At 42.7% G+C, this 22,713-nt stretch overlaps 1 protein-coding gene across 2 annotated transcripts in view; it reads left to right on the top strand.

The window, feature by feature from the left end:
* The window catches only part of CRY1 (cryptochrome circadian regulator 1), a 64,749-nt gene extending 63,172 nt beyond the window's left edge, over window positions 1–1,577 (top strand). For both annotated transcript variants that reach the window (XM_019489586.2, XM_019489585.2), the window contains one exon: window positions 911–1,577. The gene's annotated coding sequence lies outside the window, so the exon portion shown is untranslated. The remainder of the gene's footprint in view (window positions 1–910) is intronic.
* The last annotated feature ends 21,136 nt before the right edge of the window (window positions 1,578–22,713 follow it).

The raw sequence follows: 22,713 nt of genomic DNA, 5'->3' as shown, positions 1-22,713 counted from the left end.
CACTGATTGGCTATGAGGGCTGCCTGTCATGTGGCCTCACCAATTGGTGGTGAGGGGTGGGGCTTCATGACAGACAGGTGTTGTAGCCAATCAGCAGGGTGAAGCCTCATGACAGGCAGCCCTTGCAGCCAATCAGTGGCAAGGAGCAGGTCCAGTGGAGCCTCTTATTCAAGGGGGGGGGAGGGGGCTGCCATGCTCTACCCACAAAACGACTGATGGGCCCCGCGTTTTTAAATTGGAGGTCCAACTAAATTGCATATCCCATCGAGACGCTCCATGGACTGTGGAACACTGAAGAGTTTTTTTTGTTTGTTTGTTTTTGTTTTTTTTAAGCTTTTATGAGGACATTGTAATTTTATTTTGATGAGAGGTTTTTAAATGCAAGGTCAGTGTCAGAATTAAAGTGGAATGGCTTTTTCATCTGTTTGGAGTTCACTGAATATGTTACTTCATCATACTGTCATGAATTATCAGCGCCCACATATCTTTAGACTTCCACAAGTTGTAAGAAAACTGCCTCTCCTGCAGTTGTGTGATGGGTTTTTCTTGTGGCTTGATTCCACGTTGGTAGACAATGTTTGCATACTAGTCAGTATTTGTTTTGAAGGTATAGTAATGCTCTTTCTGAACACCAGCCTAACCAATGTCACTATAAACTTTCTGATAAACATTATGATGATGTATAAATTATATTTCAACAGAAAGGCTTCATATTGTGCAAATGTTTTTTATTAGACATTTTATTGTAAAGGTCATCAAACATAGTCTTTATGCTCTTGTACAGTTATGCACACTAAGATAGTCACTGCAATAACATTGCAAGCAGAGTTTTTCTTTTGAAGAGAACCCATATTAACCAGCTTAATCAGAAGTTTTCCTCGACTGATGCATAATTTTATTTTTCTTACAGCATAGTTGGAAGAGAAGATATCACAGAAAAAAAACATTCAGGGGAAAATTCACTCATTCTGTATTGGAGCTAAAGTGTTGTGAGAATATTTGTATTAAAGTATCATGCTTTTTCATAAATTATTTTCCAACATTCTGAATTGTTGTAAACAAGTTCAATTTTTGGAATGCATTATTTCTAACTGGCATTTCTATGGTTTTTAACTTTTTAATGACTATTTCACAAAGGGCAAATTGAGATTTGTATATAAAGTATTTGGTCAAGCATTTGTTAACTTAATGTAAATATAAATATTCATAATTAGTGATAGGTCCATCAATATATTTTTGATATTCCATGTATGGTAACAGTAAAGACTGTAATGGAGGATATGTAAAATGGGGACTTTCCAGGTGGAGATGGAGTGGTTTGGAGTTTTTTTAAACTACTAATATTTTTAGACTTGGGATGACCTGTGTATGATCCAACTTCTACATATTTTCCTAATGTAAGCACTTAAGACCGTGTTTGAGTTGTAAGCTTTATTAAAAGCAGCTGTCTAGAAGTCATGCCAATTTTTTTTGTCAAAAACTTGTAAAGTTGTCATGTATATGTCCAGTCTTTGTATTCCCCAATTGCCATGTTCAGTCGCAGCTAAGATGACGTTGTTAATAAAAATGTACATACAGATGCTTAGTTTTCGGTGGTTTTTATTGTTTATTGCATTGCTTGTATGTTACATTTTCTGCATATTGTTTGCTACACTGAATATAACCTCCTCCTCTGCCCCCCCCAAAAACAAAACAAAACAACCCCCCCCCCCCCAAAAAAAAAAAAAAAACAAACCCTGAGGTAGGGGAAGGAGGGGAAAGAAATGGTGTTCAGAATTAGGGTGGGTGACTATGTAGCCTCCAGTTTGTTACAACTGTTTATAGTAGACGAGCCAAAAATTTATAGGTAGCTAGATTGCTCTGGCTTGATATATAAAATTGTAAGGAACTATTTCCATGATTTAAAAGTAGGTTTCAGAACATGCAGAATTTAGGATTCAACACAATTGTTTGCCCCTGGCTTTTAACTTAGCCTCCTTTTATGCACGTGCATTATGATAGTGTGTAGTTACAGCGACCATCTTTTTCTCCCCACAGAGCTCCTGCCTCCTTCATTGGCTGCCTTATGCTTGTTTTGCATTGTACTTGTGATTGTGACTCTCAGTCTGGGCAGCCTTTACTGCTCTGCAGCTAAGTTTACTTCTTTGTAGCCGTGGTAATTTTTTTTTTTTGCAAATCCATTCAGGTTTACCGATTTTAATGTGTTTTTAATCTGAAGGTTTTAGGATAATCACAAAAGCTAGAAACTTTCCAAAAGCATGAGGATCCCTGAAGGAGCAACCTGAATTTTTAAATTCTACATACAGCAAGGTCCATTTATGAACAAGTGAACTGATTCTCATTTGAGTTGCTACATGCTGTCAGGAGCAGATATTTGATGGACCATATTTTAGTCATGGGTATTTCTTCTGGGTATTGTATATGAACTTGAAGTTACACACTCAAACCCAAACCTATGTAATACAAATTGGTAATATGTTCATGGCCAGATACTGAACTGTACAAGATGTTGCTATGATCCATTATCTGTAGTGATATAGTGACATTTATTATAATGCTCTTGTGTACCAGGTCGGGTACAGTAACAAAACTAATAACACACCACTACATGAATCCTTGCTTTTCCTGTTCTGTTTTTTGTTTCTGGACTACTCCACTGTTTGAACTGTGGAGTTCTTTGTTCTTTATGAAAAGAACTGAACACTAGAAACTGAGAACCAAATGTTAGGCATTTTACATAAATTAGCTCAAGCAGCAAATAAAGGCCTCTTAGTAAAATGCAGGGTTAACAAAATACACATGAAGAAACCTTTTATATCCAGGTTGCTTGTTTTGCTAATGTAAAATTGAAAATTATAGAATAAAGGTAGAAAATGCTTTTTGAAAAGACCTTTACCTTGTCAAAACAAGATGCTATTAGATAATTATGTGCCAGTACCTGCTAAGAACAAATGCTACCATCTAAACAGTGTAGTCTTTTACTTGGCTTGAAAGCAAGGTGAAACATCCAGGAGGAAAAGCTTAATCAAAGTGTGAGGTGAAAGATCAGAAGTATATTGGAAGAAAACATCTCAAAACTACACTTCAAACTTAGGTGAGATGAAGGTTTGGAAAGGTGCCCAAAAGACCTTCAAAGAAGCAAAATTCCAAGGTGAGTGTTCCTTTTCCTAACTCAGGAGGAAGCCTTTCCACAGCTACAGCCATAAAAAGTTCATTTTTTGCCCAGGGGAGAATTCCCATGCTCAAGGGCACTGTACTAGATGACTTCAGACATTTTTTCGTGAGCTGGGACCTTGGGGCAGGGCAGTAACAGGAGGGAAGTGGCTTAGGGTGGAGTGAAGTACTCATTTAGTGTAGTTCCTAGCTTCTCTAATTTTAGGAACATGGTGGCACCCAGAATAACTCAAAATAAGGTTGTGAAAATGGCTTATACCCATCTTTGCTGAATCTGCCCTTGGGCTGCATACATCTCTACTGTGTTTCCCAAAGGACAATCGCAGAATCATAGTCACTGTGCTGCCTGCACAAGATTTTCACATAGGGAGTAGCAGTCGTGTGGCTAAGGCCGACACTGATTGAGGAGGTGGGATTTTTCTCTCCTTCTCTTTCTTTATATTGTTAATACTAAAGTATGACAACTCTTATAAACCCAGGAGACTAAAATGTGTGCAAAGGGATAGCAGTTGGAGGAAATTGTGGAGAAAATGGATTAACTCGAAATAGCATATTCCTCATTAAAACACAACTTTTTAAAGAGTTAAATGGGCCTTTGCTAAGTTAGGGGGGGAGTTCTTAAGTATGTTAGTGAGCTTCCTTCTTAAAAGCCAAATAGAAGCAATAATACAATGTAAATTTACAAAGAGAACTGTGTTGCTGCTTTGTAGATATGTGAAATTGAAATAAATCTGAGGCCAAGGTTTTCAGTGTTGGTAGCCATCTCAAAGCATGTAAGTTTAAAGTCTGCCATGTCACAGCAAAATAAAATGGAGTCAAATATTGATTTGGATGGTAAACATCATTACCTAGAATAAATGATGTCTGGAGATTTGGATAAGTATTCAAAGAACTCTTCAGTCCAGGTTGATGTTTTAAGAGAGCTCAAGTTGAGCGTGAGGAAAAGGGAAGAATGCTGGGAAGACAGTTTGTTTACTACCATGGTATTTTAATACTACTACGAAGCAGTGTCTTGGGTGAGTCTAAATATCAAGTGGATCAGTCGTGAAGGCTTGAAGTTCACTCTTGAGGTCACTGCTGTCTGGGAAACAAATTTCTAGACAAATGCGTTAAGCTTTCAGAAGCATAGTCTCAAAGGGAGTTTTCATCAGTTTTGTCAGAACCAGTTAACTATTAGGGCGGTGCGAAGCTTTGGTCACAGATTCAATTTGGTGGAGATTTGGCCCGACTGGGTGGCCGAATCTCCGAATCGAATCGGGAGACCCTTTAATTTCTCCGAATCAAATTGGAACCCCCTGAATCAATTTGGAAAGATTCAACAATTCGGACATAGACATAGCTTTAAATGTTTTTTCTATGTACCTCAAGGTACCAGGAGGCTCATGAATGCTGCGATGCTGGGGCGCATGGAGCATCCCACAGGACCGCGGGGGGGGTCCCCAGCATGCTCAGCAGCAGACTCAGAAGTGGACCAGAAGCACTTCCAGGTATGCCAGGGAGCGCACAGGAGGGCACCCCCTTCCCCCGGCTTAGCAACTGGTGCCTCCTTGGTCTGGGGAGCCACCCTGGGTCCCCCTGCGGTTGATCGCCAAGTCGGGGAAGTGCAGGGGGACCCCCCAGAGTGCTTGGCAGCGGACGCGGAAAGAGTCCGGAAGTACTTCCAGTCCACTTCCAGGTTCACCATTGATTTGTGGCGGGGGGGCCCCCCTGCTCCTGTAGGATGTTCCATCTGCCCCACCATAGATCGCAGTGTTCATGATCCGTGCCTGGTACCTTGAGGTATGTAGAAAAAACATTTAGAGCGGTGTCTATGACTAAATAGCTGATTCTCCGAATCAGCATCGAATCTTCAGATTCGGATTCGGCTGAATAGAATCGGGACAGTGATCCAAATCAAATTGAATCACTGTCCCTGATTTGGGCTGAATCTGACTCGAATACGGCCCATTTTGCACACCTCTGTTAACTATCCCATGACAAAGGAAGTCTTTAAAAACAGGGAGGTTTAAGGGTCAAACCCAGAATGAACCTGATGAGGCACTGTGGACCCACTTTTGTATCCACTTTTCTATCTAGCTAGTTTTAGGATAGGCAAAAATAGACGCCAAATATAAGTTAGGAGTTAACTATTTGCGGCACTCAAGCAGGTGAATAAGAGTTGAGTAGTTTTTCTTTTCACGCCAAGGAAGGGATCCACATGAGCCTCTTTGCAATGTGACCTTTCTGTCCCTGGCAGGTGCATATCATCCTGGACATACTGAGTGTCTACAGATTGCTACCCTGTCAGTAGAAGATTTTTCACATTGGGCTGGAGTCAGATGCCTTCCTCCTACCTAACAATCTCAGGCCAGACTTCCAGGTGATGGCATCATCTGTAGTAGAATCAAGAAACTTTGTGAGGATGGAACTATCGGGCTCATTCAACCTCTGTCTCTCCCAAGCTTTGTGGGACTTCTGGAAAGGCTTGCAGGAACCTCTTGTCTCCAGTGTGTGAGCAACACACGATCTTTTTCAGTGCCTTTTGCAGGTGATCACTCAGTAACATCTTTTTTCAGGTGAGTGATTTCCCCTCCCCACAAAGCTTTTTAGTTTGCTGGCTGTCAGCAGTCAGACTTGGCAATACACTGATTGTGCCAGGAGAAGAGGATGTTCTCACTCAGTTGATTGAGATTTTACCCCAATCAAGCTTCGGGATAAAAGTTAAGTGCTTTTTTTGTGGAAACATGACATACTTTTTAATCTATTTGAGATGGGCCAGTTGATGTAAATTTCTCTCTAAGTATTCTTTTCCAAACCTTTTGCAAGGGATCATTCTTGAGAGGATACTGATGCAGGAGTTCCCTTAATCAAAGGGTACTTTCCTGTCATGGAAGGCTTCCATATATGTGTTACATATGTGTATCAAGCAGAACTGACAACATATCTTATCAAGGCTGCCCAAAACACTATTGTCAGTTGTTTAAAATTTAGCAGAACTATAAGCATTTGTGCTAAAATATTCCATGCCCAGCATCTGCTTCAGGCTGAATATTTTTAAAGAACGTTTCAGCCAAAAGAGGTCAGTCATTTCTAAGTCTATGACTGGAGTGGGGGAGCAGTTTTGCTTTGTTTAAAGTGTTTTAGGGAAGGGGGTAACAGGTTTTCTGCAAATTCACCTATAGTACTTCCTTGTTCCTGAATAGTCTACACTGCAGAACTGCTCCAAACATTTATAGTCTTAAGTACATTCACATGCTAGCTCAGCACTAATTTCTTTCTAGACAACTCTACATGCATGGCATCAATGACATGTGGCTTAGGTATGTTAATTTGTGGAGGAAACCTATTTGGGGAGCTTAGGTTACAACCTTAACTGTGCTCCTTTGCATACAAGAGCAAACCTTGTGTACCAGATCTGTCAGACTGTTTCATTAGTCGTGTTTTAGACCTGATTGATTGTTTTTCCCACTGCTTTTACACGCTTGGCCTATAGATGGTGGTCTAAGAGCTGGATTATACTTTACTGAGACTCACAAAATAGTTGCCACATAGTGGCTAAATCTTTTGCAAGCAAAAGTTGGAGAAACTATTCACCAGGCACATCATCCCATGAGTCTTGCCCCACATTCTTAAATGTCATCTTGTGGGGAGACTGATGTGTATTAACCATTCTCTCTGTAGGGGGAGATTTGTATTCTTTTCAATAACTATTTACAATGAGTTTGCAACCTGCTACCGCTGAAATTGAAATGAAGTATAAGATCTTTCTCACAACTGGTCACTTAATGACAGTCTCCCAAGATGGGATAAAAGAAGACTTGACTGCTGTGTTGGCAGCTGTGTATGAAGGAGGCATCAGGTGGCACAAGGCTTTCTGGCTTCGTTGATGGCTCAGGCAGGATATCATGGCAGAGGTTGCAGCTAGAAAAAGTAATCTCAAGTGAGATGTGGCTTCCTGGCAGAAGGTGAGGTTGAACAGTGACAATTTCTCTGCGCTGGCAGGCTTGCAGTATCGGGACTTCTGGAGCAACTTTTCAAAAGTACTTCTGTTTAGATGATGGGGAATTTTGGAAGTTGTAGATGTGGGGCTGGGTAGCTGTAACATCCCTTTCTAGATTAGGTTTCCTTTCCTTATTCATCCTTCCCCTTTAAGCTACGGGTGGGCAAAATATGGCCTGTGCGCCAGATCCAGCCTGCCAGCTGGATCCAACCCACAAGAAGGCACCCACCAATTCATTTTATCTGGTCCAGCTGGTGGCTGCCCCTGCTGCACTCCATCTGGTGCTGAGTCCCACCCGCTCCTGCCTGGGGCAGCGCATGTTGCATACCCAGCCTCTGTCGGAAGGCCCCAGCCAGCAGGTACAGCAGGGCAGGGCTACTGCTGCAGCTGCCCAGGTAATTGCTGGACTCCCCCAGCCTCCAGCGACGACTCCTGTCCCTGCTGTAGCACTCCAAGCAGCAGGTAGGGAGGGGGAGGTGTGGCGTTGAGGCGGGGTCTTTGGTCCTACTCATGCATGGCTGGGCGGGGGAGCATGTACAGGGTCGTGTGAAGGAGATTTGCTGCTCACAAAGCCCTGCTGGGCAGAGACAGAACAGGCTGGTGGGGCGGGAGCAGCAGGAGCCAGGTTGGCTGCAGCCCTGGCAGGCAAGGGCAGGATAGGCAGGTGGTGTGCAAGCAGCAGCAGGAGCCAGCATAGGCTCAGCTGCAGCCTTGCCGAGTAGGTGTGGAACAGAGGCCAAGAAAGCCAGTGGCGCTAGACTCAGCTTCTCCCTCCCCGACTCTCCTTTCCTAGGGGCTTTCCTTGCAAGTTGCCGGTGGCAGCTGCTTTCCCACCTATTTGTAGCACACTGTGAGCCAGGGAGGCAACACTGATTCCACCTCCCCCTCCCCCTGCCTACGAGGGGATGGGCTGGGCAGAGAGGGATGTCCCCTTCACACACCCAACCCACGCACACCCCAATCACATACCCCACCATACCCACACAGCCACATCCCTCACTGGCATCCAATCATACCCACGCATACAGACCCCACATCCTCCCCCACACCCGCACACATACACCCACACAACCTACCCCACCATACCCACACACGCACACCCCTGCCCTCCAACCATGTATTCCACAACCATACACCCCCCACCCCCCTACCCCTACATAGAATATACAAGAGTAAGACTTTATTTTGAGCTATGGCCTCTATATACGCTATGTAAACACACAACTCGGAGAAAAAATATTTTTTGAAAGAAAGTTAAAATATACTAAAAATCAAACATCTCCTATAGCATATGATTTGTGTTTTTTCCAGTTCCAAGATGGCAAACCTTCCCGCTTCCCACCCCCAAAGGAGTGCTTCCAGAGCAAGGGGAGGGACTTTCAGTGGCAAAGGTCAGGGGTTAGAGCAGGACTTCCAGTCCCAAGATGGCAACCAGGAGGCAGGGAACCTGTCAAGGGACAGGGCTACCCTTGCAGCCCTTGACAGCTCACCAAAACTCATTAAGCAGCCCTCCAGCCAAAATAATTGCCCACCCCTGTCTTAAGTCTTGGTTAGCCTTACAATACTTGTTGCCGTGTTTTTATATTGTATTCAATCAATTAGTCCCTTGCTTCAGGGCTTCTGCTAGTTACTTCTAGGGGCTGGGGTGAAATTACTCTTCCCTTTTAAATGCATACCTTGGCTTTTTCACCTTCCTTTGAAACAGTGGATATTGGCAACAGTGAAAGAAGGGAGATGATTTGTGTTGGCACACATGTGGGTGAAAACCTTCTTGGGTGATTGCTGGTATGCCTTGCCATCTACACATGGTTGAATAGATTGCCAGATTTGAGGTTGCCAGAAGGCACAGTCCTACTCCTATGACTCACTAGGTTTTGAGGCCTTTGGGGTGTTTTAGTTCCAAAAATGTAAAGGGTTGTTTTGTGACTTGAGGTATGTGGGGGTGAAGCATGGAGAGGATGCTCTTGTAATCCATTGTAAACTTTGCTTCTGTTGCATACAGGCGACTCCCGCTTAGCGCTCTTAATTGGTTCCTGACAAAGTGAGCGTTTAAGCAAAACCAAGTTAAACCAATGTTCACTTTCACTTTCTAAAGCCCCCAAACTCACCAGACTCAGGGCTGCCAGGATTAGTGTCAGTTTCGGTACCAGCTGTACGATGCCCATGAGCGTTTAAACAAAACTTGCTGAGTTCTAAGTGGAATCAGGTATCAATGTAAATGAGTGCTGTAGCAGAATTGCGCTAAGCAAAATGGCGTGAAGCAGGGGTTACCTGTAGTTGCCTTCCATAACAGACCTGATAGCACAGGTGGTCCCTTTCAAATCTGCATGCCTATGCCTAGGTCCTAATGAAGGACCTACCCAAATCAAGGCGGCAGGCAAGTGATTTTTACATGGTGATCATGGCACCGGCTGCCATTTTCACATTCTTTTCACAGTGGGCCCTCTCTCCCTGAGGCTGATTGGCTAAGGGGCCCCATTGGCCTCTCCCTTCGCTGTTGATTGACAGAGAGGGCTGCCTTTTATGCAGCTCTTCCCATCACCATTGATTGACAGACAGGGGCAGGGGCAGTCCTTTCAGCCAATCAGCAACAGAGGGAGCAGCTACCATCTTGGGTACTTCCCTTGGTGCCAATGTCTTCCTCCCCCCCTCCACCAACTGGTTGCAAGGCTGGGCTGCAGCAGCCTCTGGCTCCCACTGGGGAGTTAACATTTTATTTTTACTAAGTTGTGTTTTTTCTGGTGATTCTGTGTAAAATTGCAAAACCACCATTTTTCATGGTTTTGGTGAAATCATTTTTTGAGCAGGTCCCTACTCATAGGCCCTATCAATATATCTTGCTTATAGCTTTGAGAGAAAATAGGGATGAAAAAATAAAATGTATATTCCATTGCAACAAAATTAAGTATTGGTATTACAAAATTGTAAAGTGAAGTGCTCCCCTTGGTCTCAGCTGTTGCTTTCCATAACAGCTGTGGTGGCTGCATGTCTTACCTCCTGCATGGATTCTCTGTTTAGTCATGTTCTACATAGTGATTGCTAAGAATTTGTAGCTTTTCTAAGATTAGCTAGGCTTTTCTGTTACACGTTGACTTGACTGCATCCATTCCTCTTGGACTGAAGGAGAAGCTGGCCAAGGAGTTAATGTATAGAACTGGGATTGCAGAGATACTGGTTCTTTTCACAGGTCTGCCACAGTCTTCCTATGTGACCTTGGCCAAGTTATCTCACCTCTTTGAGGCCTTATCTGCACACCAGGGTTGCTAACCCAAGACACTTTTTTTGTATATTGGCAATCTGCAAACTTCTTATGACAATGTAACTTTTATACTGGTATGTTTTTACAAAACATTTATATTTTGCATAATATACATTTAACCTTTATGCCAGGTCCTGTTCAAGGGCCAGGTTCAAACTGAGGATTTGAACATCAACACAATTAAAAAAAAAAAATGTCAATGAAAAGTTGTGCAGATTATCAATTAAAAAAAAAAAAGAGGTTTCTTGGATTGGCAACCCTGCTTGACTGTTGCAGTGGTTTTACACAGCTGCCCCATCCTAAGGGTCACCTTCTCACCTCCACACCCTAATACTCCCATCTGCACCCGGTACAATGCTCCTCACATCCAGTGCACCCACACACCCCCACTCCCCACCCATCCTGATAGATCCTCAGAAGAGGACTACTGTTTGCTTACTTGTGAAGCAAGCAATGTTACAGGCAGGCAATGGGGGACAGCAGCAGAAGCACATGGCTGGGGGAGGGGTCTACAGAGGCTCCCATGGGCTACAAAGCCCTGGGAGAATGCTTTTCCTGAAGGTTGCACAGCTCCAACTCAGACACCAAGAGGCACTACTCTGCTCTGTCCATCAATGCTTGCTTCCAGCCTCTTTGCTCCAATGAAGCTTCAATTAAGCTCATGGTTGTTTTGTTTTTTGTTTTTCTGTTTTGTTTTGGGGTTGTTGGTAGGTTTGTTTTTTTTTGGGGGGGTGGGGGGGGAGTTGTTTGTTTGGTTTGTTTAGAGATGGCCTTTTTTACAGACCTTGCAGGCATTTTCAGCCTTTTTTTCTCCAGACTGTCCATATGCATGCACACGCACTTTCTGATTCAGCAAAGGCTGTCCTTTTAAGCAGATTTAGTTTGTGTATAGGCACTTTCACTTTCAAGTATTGTGTGTTTTATTTTGGTTTAAGATGCAATTCTATGCAAGCTTGTGTTCAGTCCATATTCACGCCTATTTTTTCCATCTACTTAAAGAAATTAAGTGCAGCTATGTTATTAAAACTGGGTTAAAAAAAAGTCAAATATAGTTCACCAAAATTACAATAAGCAATACACGTTTGTTTAAAAATTTTCATTAAATTTTTTCCTAGTAAAATTTTTAGAATGTTATTTTTTAACTCGCATAGTATTTGGAGAAAACCCAATTTCATTTCCTTCTCTACTTTTAGTTTATATAAAACACTAATAAACACACATTCTATATCTATTTATATATAAATAGACAGATATAGATATATGTATACCTATATCTATCTATAAATATTCAAAAAATATATATAAGACCAAGGTCTTATTTTCATGAAACCAAAGTGCAAGTTTTGAAACAATTTTTAGCTTTACTTTTTTGGCCAAAAACACAAATTTCAATGTAGTTGAAAAACTTAATTTCAGTGGGAAAACAGGCATTTTCCACTAGAAACTTTTGAGATCTATAAATTAGTTTAATGTTTTTATGAAAATAGTTTTGCTCCTCAGATTACTTAGCACTGACGTGGTCACTAATGTTCAATTTATAATTAATGTAAGTTATGATTTTTCTTCAAGTATGGCTATGTGGTATTTCTAATAATTGTAGGGGGAAAAGATGTAAAATAAAACATATAAAAGGAGCTCTAACTCTTGTTTTTAACAAATTACAAACAATATAAATATTTTTCAAAATCTGAAACTAGTTACAAGGCATGTGTAGAATATCCAGTTCCACGGCATTTAATACACGTGCAGAATGATGCATCTTTTGACCTTGGCAGTAGAAGATTGCTCCAGCTAGCATCTGCATGGATCTCCCTCTCTGCATGAAGACATCCCCAAAGGAGCAAGCTAATTCCATCATAGCGCTCCTGTGCGCTTTACACTATATTATAGTCTGTGTTCCTATCTGCTCTCCTGAAGTGTATCCAATTCCAACTAGAGTAAGCAAGCAGCCTGGTTCATTGAGACTATCCTGGTTGGGAGGGAATGATAAGCACTTAACAAAATAACTGTTTTTAATTAAATGGGGGAACTGTTTTACTACAAGTTAGTTTTACCAGGTGTTGTCACCAAAACTTCTTCAGGTCATATAGTCATTCTAAAATTTTTCCACCTGTTTTTCACTCTAGTACGGGAGTGTGCGTGTTTTTCAAATCCCTTCTGCCCTGGCACCAGCTAAGTACGTGAGCAGAGGTAGGTAATAGCTATGATAGAGCATCGTCACTGAAGAAGCAGCTGTGGTATCATCTTTGATTTTGTGTTCATACCCCAGTGTAAAGGCTGAGTACCCCAGGACTGGAGATTTGAAGGGAAGCTCAAGATGAACGAGGTAAAAGAAACTCTGGAGGAAGAAAGGTGTGTAAAATAGAAGGGGGAGGGAGAGGTTGCAGAAGTCTGGTAGAGGGAAGAAGAAGAATTAGAGGAATGAAATGCATGAGTGATGGTCAACAGAGGAAGAAGAACAAGAATTAAGTCAGGGACTGGGTACCAGAGATGGGAAGTGAAAGAGACTAATTAGTTCTATTGGCGTTTTTTGGTTCACTTGATGGCTAATTGAGAATGACTTTTCTCATGTGCTCTAGATGTCCTTTCGCCAGTCATTTTGTACATGAAGTTTTGTTTCAGTCTCCTCATTTCAGTGGTTCATTGCTGCGTTTAGTTTGCAAATTGAAATATATCCATTTTAATCTAAATTGTAATCCTTTAAATGTGCACTTTTTTTTCATTCTTGGAAATAAGCTAGTCCATAGTTCTGGTTCTAAAATTCTCTATTTTGGGCTGTGATGCTGCAAACAGATGCACATGGGCTGAGAGTTTTTGTTTGCAGGACACTGAGTTAGGTTTCAGGATGCCTGACTTCTATTCCAGGCTCTGTTAGTAAACTATAGCATGGCTAAGAAACATCACTTCTCTGTGCCTCTGTTTCCTTTCTGCCATTTGCTTACCTGGTCTTCCTGCAAGCTGTAAGTTGCTTGGAGTGAGTGAGAAGGCGAGGGGAAGGCTGGATGCCTAGCACACGTGAAACCCAAGTTTGACTGTGGCTTTAGTGCCACTGCGTAACCAGTACATAATAACCCAAGCAGACCCTTTCTCTCTCTAGTCTGCATCCAGTTGCAGACTCTTAGCCTCAGACTGCAAGCTTGTTTGCTTCATTCACAGGGCAAAACTTTGTGGCATTAAACATGTAGTAATAAAACACAATTTTAGGCATTAATCAAGTATTATGCCAATGTTAGAAAACTATTTAATCCTTTGTTTCAAAAGCCAGACTTCTGATTAAGCATTCAGAAAAACTTCTTGCAATTTGTAAAAGGAAATTACCTTAGTATTTATTTGAAGATAGAGTCTGAAACGATTTACTACAGCTTTGTGTCCCAAGCTGTAAAGTGCTATCTGAAGTAATTAAGTCTGTAGATAGGATTTTTTTTTATTGAAACCTTATCTTTATTACCATGTAGCATTTACATTACAAGGCACTTTTGTGTGTGCTAATATTCCTAGTCAAATGTGTATTTTTTATATCCAGATAAGAAAAGAAAAGTCTATTTTTAAATAATGCATTGGCAATTCTTGGTGATCTCTTATTTTAGATTCCAATTTACCTCTACCAAGAGAGAGTGGATTTTTTTCTCTTCTTATATACACAACCCTCATCAATACTGGTGATGTTAAGGACACATCAGTGAGAGAATCCACACTGTTTTTACTATTATTAATCATGTATGTAGGGAGTCATGAAAATAAAGCAATAAGAAATACTATGTATGCTAAAGAATGAGCTGGATGGTCTCATCAAAGGGTTTGGGTTTTTTTCTTCTTAAATCTTGGGCTCTAAGCTTATATATTGAATGATTCTACATAAGGGCTGAGTACGTAAAAAGCTTCTAATGGCATCAGTGGGCGCATCTACATGAGACATTTATTGTACAATTGACTAATCAGCTGCACAGTAAATGTCTCAGTGTCTGCACGTGCACCCCATTAGGCTGGAGTAAGCTAGTTTATTCCGCAGCAGGATAGTGCTTGTAAATACACATACTGTCCCGCTGAAGAGTAAAAAAACTCTGCAGCAATGTACATGTAGATGCTGCCTGGCTGGCTGGGGCACGAGGGTGCTTCAGCATGGGGGCTTCCTGCCAGCTAGCCCTGTGCTGAAGTTCCCTCTTGTCCTAGCTAGCACCTCTGCAGCACATTGAGCCGGGGGGGAGCAGCCCCAGATTGCCAGGCTGACCCCCCAGGGCTGCTCTGACCCAGTTCCACATGTTGCACATGAATAAACTGTGAAATATTTTGCTCTGGAGGTAATTGCTCCCAGATGCATGTTCAAACAGTGTGCCTGGGAGCAATGAACTCCAGAGCAATAAGCTCCACAGTTTATTCATGCACCATAATAGCACAGGTAGATGTGCCCAGTATGTTTGAAATCAGACCATTAATTTAGGTGCCTAACGGTTGGCTTAAGGAGCTTTAGCTTTAGGCATCTCATTTTGAAACTCTTGGTCAATATAACTCTGGTTTATTAAAACATTGGGAAAAGATATGCCGCTGCATTAGGTTTTACTGTATGGCATACAACAGGGCCGTCCAACAAATAGCCCAAGGGCCACATGGAGCTCATAAAAGGTTAAGTTGCAGCCCTCTGGCTCCCCCCTACCCACTGCTCCCACACCCTCCTCCCCACTCAGTGTGGCTACAACAACCACTGGTGTCTCGGTTTTCCTTCCCTTCTCTGGCTTCCATTGTCTGCACCAGGGGATGGGGTAGGGCAGGGCAGCGCAGTGCAGTGAGTCGAGGTTGATTATGGGGCCACCCAGGCATGTGGTGTAGTGGTGGGAATGAGGGCACTCATACTGTGCAGTGGGGAAGACGTCTGTGGCATGCAGCAAGTGTGCGCCTTCCATGTGCAAAGCCATGAATCCAACCTCCAGCTCAATATTACATGGTCTGGGACCCCACTATCCAAATCCAGTATACCTTTTAAGTCACCCTCGATCGAACCCTCTCATACAAAGAATACATCATGAAGACAATAGTGAAAGTGAGCACTTGTAACAACATTCTGTATAAGCTCACCAACTCGAAATGGGGACCTAGTCCCTCAACTATCTAAACTGCTGCTCTGGCTCAGTTTCTCCTCTGCCAAGTATGCTTGCCCTCTGTGGGAGAGATCTGTACATGCTAAGTGCCTTGACTCCATTCTAGATATCTGAAGTCTACCAGCCTAAACAGTGTGTAATTGCATCACTCCTCCTGACATCAGAAGAGCAGTAGGCAGCAGATAGAACGATCAAGATAAACTGAAGATGAGACACCAGCTGTACGACCATCCCATAGTGCACACACATCCGAAGTCGTGCAGGAACTTCCTCACCAGCACCCAACATCTCTGCCACACCCAAGGAGAGACAACTATAGATGTGGAATGAGGCTGAAGAAAATACCTGACAGCGAAAAAATGGACTCTCCAGTGGCCAGGTCTTTACCACCAGGGGCTGATAAACAAATGCAAAGGTGGCAATGTCTCAACTGCCTATATACTGGAGTTGGATGCTCCAAGGAATTAATAAAGAAGTGGGGCTAGACCATTGGGTTCAACTGCCTGTGCCTGCAGTGGAGCCTCAGACTATGTAACACCTGCTGCAATGGCCACTGCTTGAGGGTACAGTACAATGAAAGATCTCACAAAGTACAATACGTGAGTGCAAGTGTGTGTAACAAAATGGTCAAATGTGGTGTAGAGACACAGAAAGAAGCAGCTGCTGGCCACTTAAAAGTTGGACAGCCCTGTCACACCCATCCCAGGCCATGGTAAACATGCATATTTCCCCCCCTCCACTTTTCAGGCTGCCAGTGGGACTGCTTCCTGGAACAGCTTTCCATCTTCCAGATCCTGGTCACCTTCCTCTCAGTATATGTAATCTACACTTTCAGTCCATACTTGGAAAAGCAAAAGAAAGCATGATTAAACAGGACTGCTTGCTGGGAGCAAAAGGGCACGGAGTCAGTGAAACCAGTGCTAATAAAGGTGTTATTGCAATAGCATACTGGAGGAAGACACAGTCCTTCCTCCTAGGAACGTTGAGTAGAATGGCCTGCTCCAAAGTCCAGTGAAGCCAATGGAAACCTTTCCATTGTTGACTTGAAATAGATTTTGGGTCATGTCCCTCAGCCCCATTTCCCCAAACACATGGCCGATTCACTGGGGCTGTTCACACACACAAATTATATATCTAATGCTCTCCAACAGTGGGGCAATGGACCTGATTTTACACCACTAACAACATTGAAGGTTTAGCTACTTAGATCTATGTGGATGTAGGATCAAATTAATAGGCTTACTATGTTGATTGGTAGATCTTATTTTTAGTTTGCATAGTTGCTTGATGATGATAACCCTTGCAGGAATCATAATCCTATGGAAATCTGAAATAGAAAGATGTATAGGCAGGCGCTGATGGATTCCACTGCCAATGTATTTTATCTATTCATCTGCAGTAGGTTTGTCTCTCTGCGGCTGTCAAGGCATGATGCGTTTAAACGTAGCAACAAGTATGATCTTTACATTTTTTATCCTTCAGCGCCCCCACAATTAAACTAAAGAGAATTTTTTTCCTCAGACAATCTCACTTGTATGCAGAGGTGCAAATTTCCAAATATTCTTTTGTTACAAGGTCAGCATTTATATAAGCAGGTTCCTCTTTCTCTATGATTATAGCAGCAGTCTACAACTTGGGGTGTCCTTACTGAATATTGGAAAAAAGGGTGATGTTCTAGTTTCCATTAAAATTTTCTTCCAGGTTGCTAGCATACGTTGTGATGAGACAATTCTGGAAAATTCTCTCTTGAGCCATTTATTTTAATTTCTATTTGTGGTTCTCTAACCAATTTATGCATAATTGAGTGTGTTTTGCTGGTTCTGATTAGGAAGAGAGCTTTGAAATATCTCCTGGATTCTTGACCTTTTTGTCTCCTTAGAAAACATTTATTACCATCTCGAGGGATCTGTCTTAAGGGCTGCCACTGTTTATGTGAAAATAGGTGCTGCATAATTTGTAAATATTTATAAAATTCTATTCTTCGTAACTGAAACTACTGTTAATTGCTCATGCCTTCAATCCAGACAACTCGTTCGTGTTTTCTGTAGAGCTCCCACAGGGTGGGAGGCATTACTCAGTGCCTTAAAACCCAACAGGCTTACTATTTTGCTCAGTTTATTGGGTATATGCCATGCTTTTAACAAGACTTGAATGAATAATGAAGGAAGCTATGGTTTGCTCCAAGCATTGGGAAGGGGAGCAACAAATAGCTGAAGTGCTCAAGTGTTTGACCATTTTACCAATGGACAGGTGCATGGGATGTTATGTGGAACAAGAGTAAAGGAAGGATAAAAAATACCTGCGTGGGTTTAGCCTTATAGAGTAGATCTATTATAGACCTAGCTAGAAGGGTGACCATAGTAAAACAGTTGAACAGTGACTGGACATTAATTAGCTTTCAAATTAGAACTAGGTTGACTCCCAAAAAGGCAAGATGAAGTTATTACATTGCTACAAAGCAAGTTTCAGGTAAAATATTATGCAGGGCTGAGCAAACCTCACTGGGGAAATCAAAATGTGTGGGAAGGTCTGGAAAGGCAAATGATAGGAAAGCTGTTAAAAAGTCTTCTAAAGATAAATCTATTAGAAAAGAGAGAATTAGCATGGGCAACTAGGAAAATGCAACGAATTACAATGAAGATGACAGTATGCAGGAACCATATAAAAACAATAGGGTAATCAAGAGGAGCTATGTAATTACAGGAGTGTAAAGGAACTGAACAAGAACACAGGAAAGGATAAAGAAAGACTAAAAAGGATTTTATATGAACTGTGTGTGTGTGTGTGTGTGTGTGTGTGTGTGTGTGGAAAAGGAGCAGAAGGTCAGTAAGAGACTATGGTGCCCTTGGGAGATCTGTTGGCAGATTGGTTTGGAATCCCAATTGCTGGGAAACTAAATGATTCATTAAGGATAGCAAATGAAAAATATTGAGTTCAGTTTCAGAGATCAGGGAAAGCAAAAGTAATTGAAACTGGTAAGAAAATGAGAGGACCTGCAAACAGTAAGGACTCCACTTCTTCATGGCATATGCACCAGCCAGGTGAACGTTCTGGTATGTGAAAATAGTAATCTTTTACTGGAAGACTGTTGTCACAAACAAATTAAGTAGTGCCCATGTCACAAACAAGTAATAACCATTTAAAACAGTTTTTTCTGCACTAGGTTAACTAAGGGTTAACAATAATGATAGTAACCGCTCTTCTGCGCATGTCAAAAAGAAATTTATTGCTGCGCCACTAACAGAGATAAAAACTTTTGCCTTCTTTGCTTTATATAAATCATTATAATTGGTCAAAGAAAACAAGGAGTAACCCTGTGAAAATAACACCCTAGCAAAGACCGCTAGATAATTGGCGATTCTTATTAGATTTATGACATGGCGAAAAACAATTGGCTATCATACAAACAAAACCCGCTTACATTTTTCGCAAAGTCGAAGACAACTCTGCCCACACCTTGGAGTAAATCTGACAATTTGATCAGTTGTCAGCGTCTTCCCGCCGCGACCTCCCTGGTGTACCCTTGCCCCGCATGCCCGATAAGCCGACTGCTGGCCCGTATATATATATCTGCAGAACGACTGAACGACGATCTCTAAGCTGTAACTAACTAAATATCTCTGACCTCCGTCTTACACCACCTTGACGTGAGTAAACAATCTTGCTTTGCAACCGATAAGCGTCTGCCTAATTAATTCCACTCCAAGCGTCACAAGTACCCGCCTGACGGCCTTCTAAGGCCCCGGGCCCTTATCTGCCCGGGTGGGAGTCAGGGAGAGCTGCTGGCCGGCTGCCCTGGGTCCCGACAACTGTAATATTTCCTCCAGCTGGTGTTAAATCAGCACAGTGCCTTTGACGTCACTGGAGCAAAGCTGCTTAACACCAATTGGAGATCTGACCCCTAAGTGGTACCTAAACTAGAGAAAAGCAATTCTGTGACACACTCCTAGGAAGCACTTGAAAACTGTACAACTAGCAATCTAATTTCCATACTGCAGTTTCACTTCTAGCCTCCTTTACAAACACCATAGTTAATAAGTATTGGTGGAGGATGGAGGAAGACATCAGTTGGGCAGAGTCAGATCTGTTAGAACAGGGCCTTATTAATTTAATCAAGAGAGTCGTGCTTAACTTGTGACCTCCCCAAGTCCATTAGAAGCCCAGGTAAACACTGAAGCAGATTTTTTTTTCACAAAACTGCCTAAAAGACTAATGTATAAGTTAGCAAACCCCAGTGCTCAATGAGATGAGAAATGATTGGCTCTGCAAGAGAAGCTGGTTGTGGGTAGGGGATGGTTATAGAACAAACAGGGGGAAGGTGTTCTACAACAGGATTAACACTGGGCTTTTTTCACTGTGTTTGTAACGAGGAAGGTGAAGTTCCTATTCAATGAACTTTGGAAAGGGACCTACCCATGCAGTTTTTCACCTGGCACTAAGACCATTTAAGTGCACACCTAGCTTTAAGCATATAATTTAAGTAATCCCATTGACTTCAGCAGACAACTGGTCTTTAAAGTTAAGCATTTGCATAACAACCTTGGGAACTCTAAAACTGACAGATGTGATCAAGACCAAAAAAAGGCCAGCAGCTATATCTAAGTAAGGTCATCAACAGATAAATGTTGTATATACTGTCATGAAGACAAGTAGAAGATAATGGCATGCAAATGTAATCACCATCCCTACAGGTAGTTGAGATTAAAAGCTATTTAAAGCATTTTATATAATCTCCACCTCTGTTAGTTTAGAATTAACAGAGAAAGGGCTGAGGATAGTTTCATGAGTATGAATGGCAGGAACCACCTTTTCCTTAGATTAACTTTGTAGCCATCAGCTATATGACATCCTGTAGAGTGAAAGAGGTTAGAGAACAGGGAAAGAGGCAAATCAATGTCATCATTTTATTGTTCATCCCATAAATACTGTCATCCATATTTCCAGCATTACTTTCAATTGTGAGTGCTAGCAACTGCACAGCTAGTGAAAATGCTCAAGGAGACAGAGTGGGCCTGATAAGGCCCTCAGGCCAAAATAAAACTCTCTAAGATCTCTGTTAATTAAAACCTCTACACATGGTTTCCCTTAATTGTAGGAATTGAATACAATCCCTATAATTAACTCTTCATTCAACAGACTGTTTTTTTCCCCTCTTCACATACAGAGAGCAGCAGTGGTTGTTTGGGTCTAACTGGACAGATGGATGATGCTGTTAACTGTTTAATATGATCTGCTGCTTGGGGTCCATCAGCAAAGCCAGCTTGATCTATGAGTTGCCTTTGACAACACAAGTATGTACTAGTTAAGGAGTCTAGCCACACATCCAGAGGTGTGAATTGAAGCTACACTCCAGACTTGCTCTGAAGGCCAGTCCTTCTTGACCTAGCTGAAAATATTTGGTCATTGGGCTGGTATGTCGAAAGTAGCTGGACATGATCGTAACTGCATCATTCCCTTGTGTGCCACTGGCTACAAAAATAGGGGTGCCTTAACCATGTCATCCTGACACGGGATATTTGATTTTTGTTTTAAAAATCAGCCTATTGCATGTACAGCTTTAACTCTTGGCATATATCAGTGTCCACTAGAGCAAGTTGCTTTTCATGTCTAAGGAAGATCTGGTCTGTCTGTAGCCAGGGAGCTCTAGGTGGGAATGGTTGTTCACCAGGGATTTAGGATGCAGTACTACTGCAGCCCAACAAAACGGAGGAGAGGAGGAAAGCTCCATGAGTCCTTCCCTTTGTGCTCCTCAAAGCAATCTTCACAAGATATAAGAAAGAAAAAAGGATCAAAAAGATCAATGGAAACTAAGAAATGCAAGGAAAAAGTTTTTAAAGCCAAACAAAATTAATCTTCCTCCATACGTAAGGGATAGCTGTCCGAGTCGGACAAGATAAAGAGAGAGGCAAATAGGACAACTCCCCCCTCTCCCTTCCCAAAGGTGTTATAAAACTACAGTCAGGGTTATTCAGTGTGGGAGAAACTGTAACAAAGAAGAATCTTCTTCCCTCACCCAGGGTTTTCCCTTGGACTCACTGGTTGGATCCAGACATGCAGGCACATATGGTTTGTGGAACTCCAAACTTCTTTGCAGTGCCACAAACCACACGAATTTTCACCTTAATCAGTGCACTGTGCTTCTGATTCGCAGCACCAGGGCAAAATTTGGTACTGGGGTTTCCTGGTAGCAAAAAAAAAAAAAAAAAAATCTGGGGAAAAAGCGGTGCAAACTATGCCAAAATGGTAGGTGCTGGGACAAACTCAGAGACAGGGGAGCAGGCAGCCTGTCTCTGTGCACTGTGGAGCCCCATGCTGAAGCACCCTGTGCTCCAGCCAGCTGCTCTGTGGCTGACTGGGGTGCAGTGTGCTTTAGCACAGGGGCTTCATGTGCCTCCGCACGGGGGCTCCACAGTGAAGCCTTCATGCTGAGGCATGTGGAGACCTGGGAGTGGCTGGCTGGGGTGCAGGGTGTCTCAGCGCAGGGGCTGCACAGTGTGCGGAGATGGGGGAGCAGCCAGCCATGGGCATCCTGCTCCTGCATCTCCACATGCTGCTCCCCAGCTGGCCAGGGCACAGGGTGCCTCAGCACAAGGCATGGCTAGTCCCTGCTGAGGCACCCTATGTTCCAGCCAGCCTTCCCCTTCAGCACATGGAGCAGCGGGACGTTGTCCCTCTGCAAAGCACACGGGAAGGGGCGTCCGCTGCAGCACAAAGTAGCGGCACAAATTTGTGCCGCTACTATATGTGCTGCTGCAAAGGCAAGCCCTTGCTTGTGTGGACGCAGCCACTAGGTTTATTCCTAAGTGGTCTACTGCATTATTCGCTTTACTTTGATGAAATGGAATCTCAGGAGATTGAATACAAACAAGCACAAAGTCCTACACTTAGGGCAGAACAATCCCATGCACCACTGCAGGCTGGGGACTGACTGACTAAGCAGCAGCTCTGCAGAAAAAGACCTAAGGCTTACACTGGACAATAAGCTGAATATGAACCAACAGTGCCCTTGCTGCCAAGAAGGCTAACAGCATACCAGGCTGCATTAATAGGTGTGTTACCAGCAGATTGAGGGAATTGATTCTTCCCATCTATTCAGCCCTGGTGAGGCCACATCTGGAGTGCTGTGTTCAGTTTTGGGCCCCCCACTATAGAAAGGATGTGGACAAATTGGAGAGTCCAGCAGAGGGCAATGAGAATGGTTAGGGGGC

Source organism: Alligator mississippiensis, chromosome 4 (assembly GCF_030867095.1).
Source record: "Alligator mississippiensis isolate rAllMis1 chromosome 4, rAllMis1, whole genome shotgun sequence".
In the NCBI taxonomy this organism is placed as follows: Eukaryota; Metazoa; Chordata; order Crocodylia; family Alligatoridae; genus Alligator; species Alligator mississippiensis.
The sequence above is the reverse complement of the archived record's forward strand: the minus strand, read 5'-3'. Positions and strand labels throughout refer to the sequence as shown.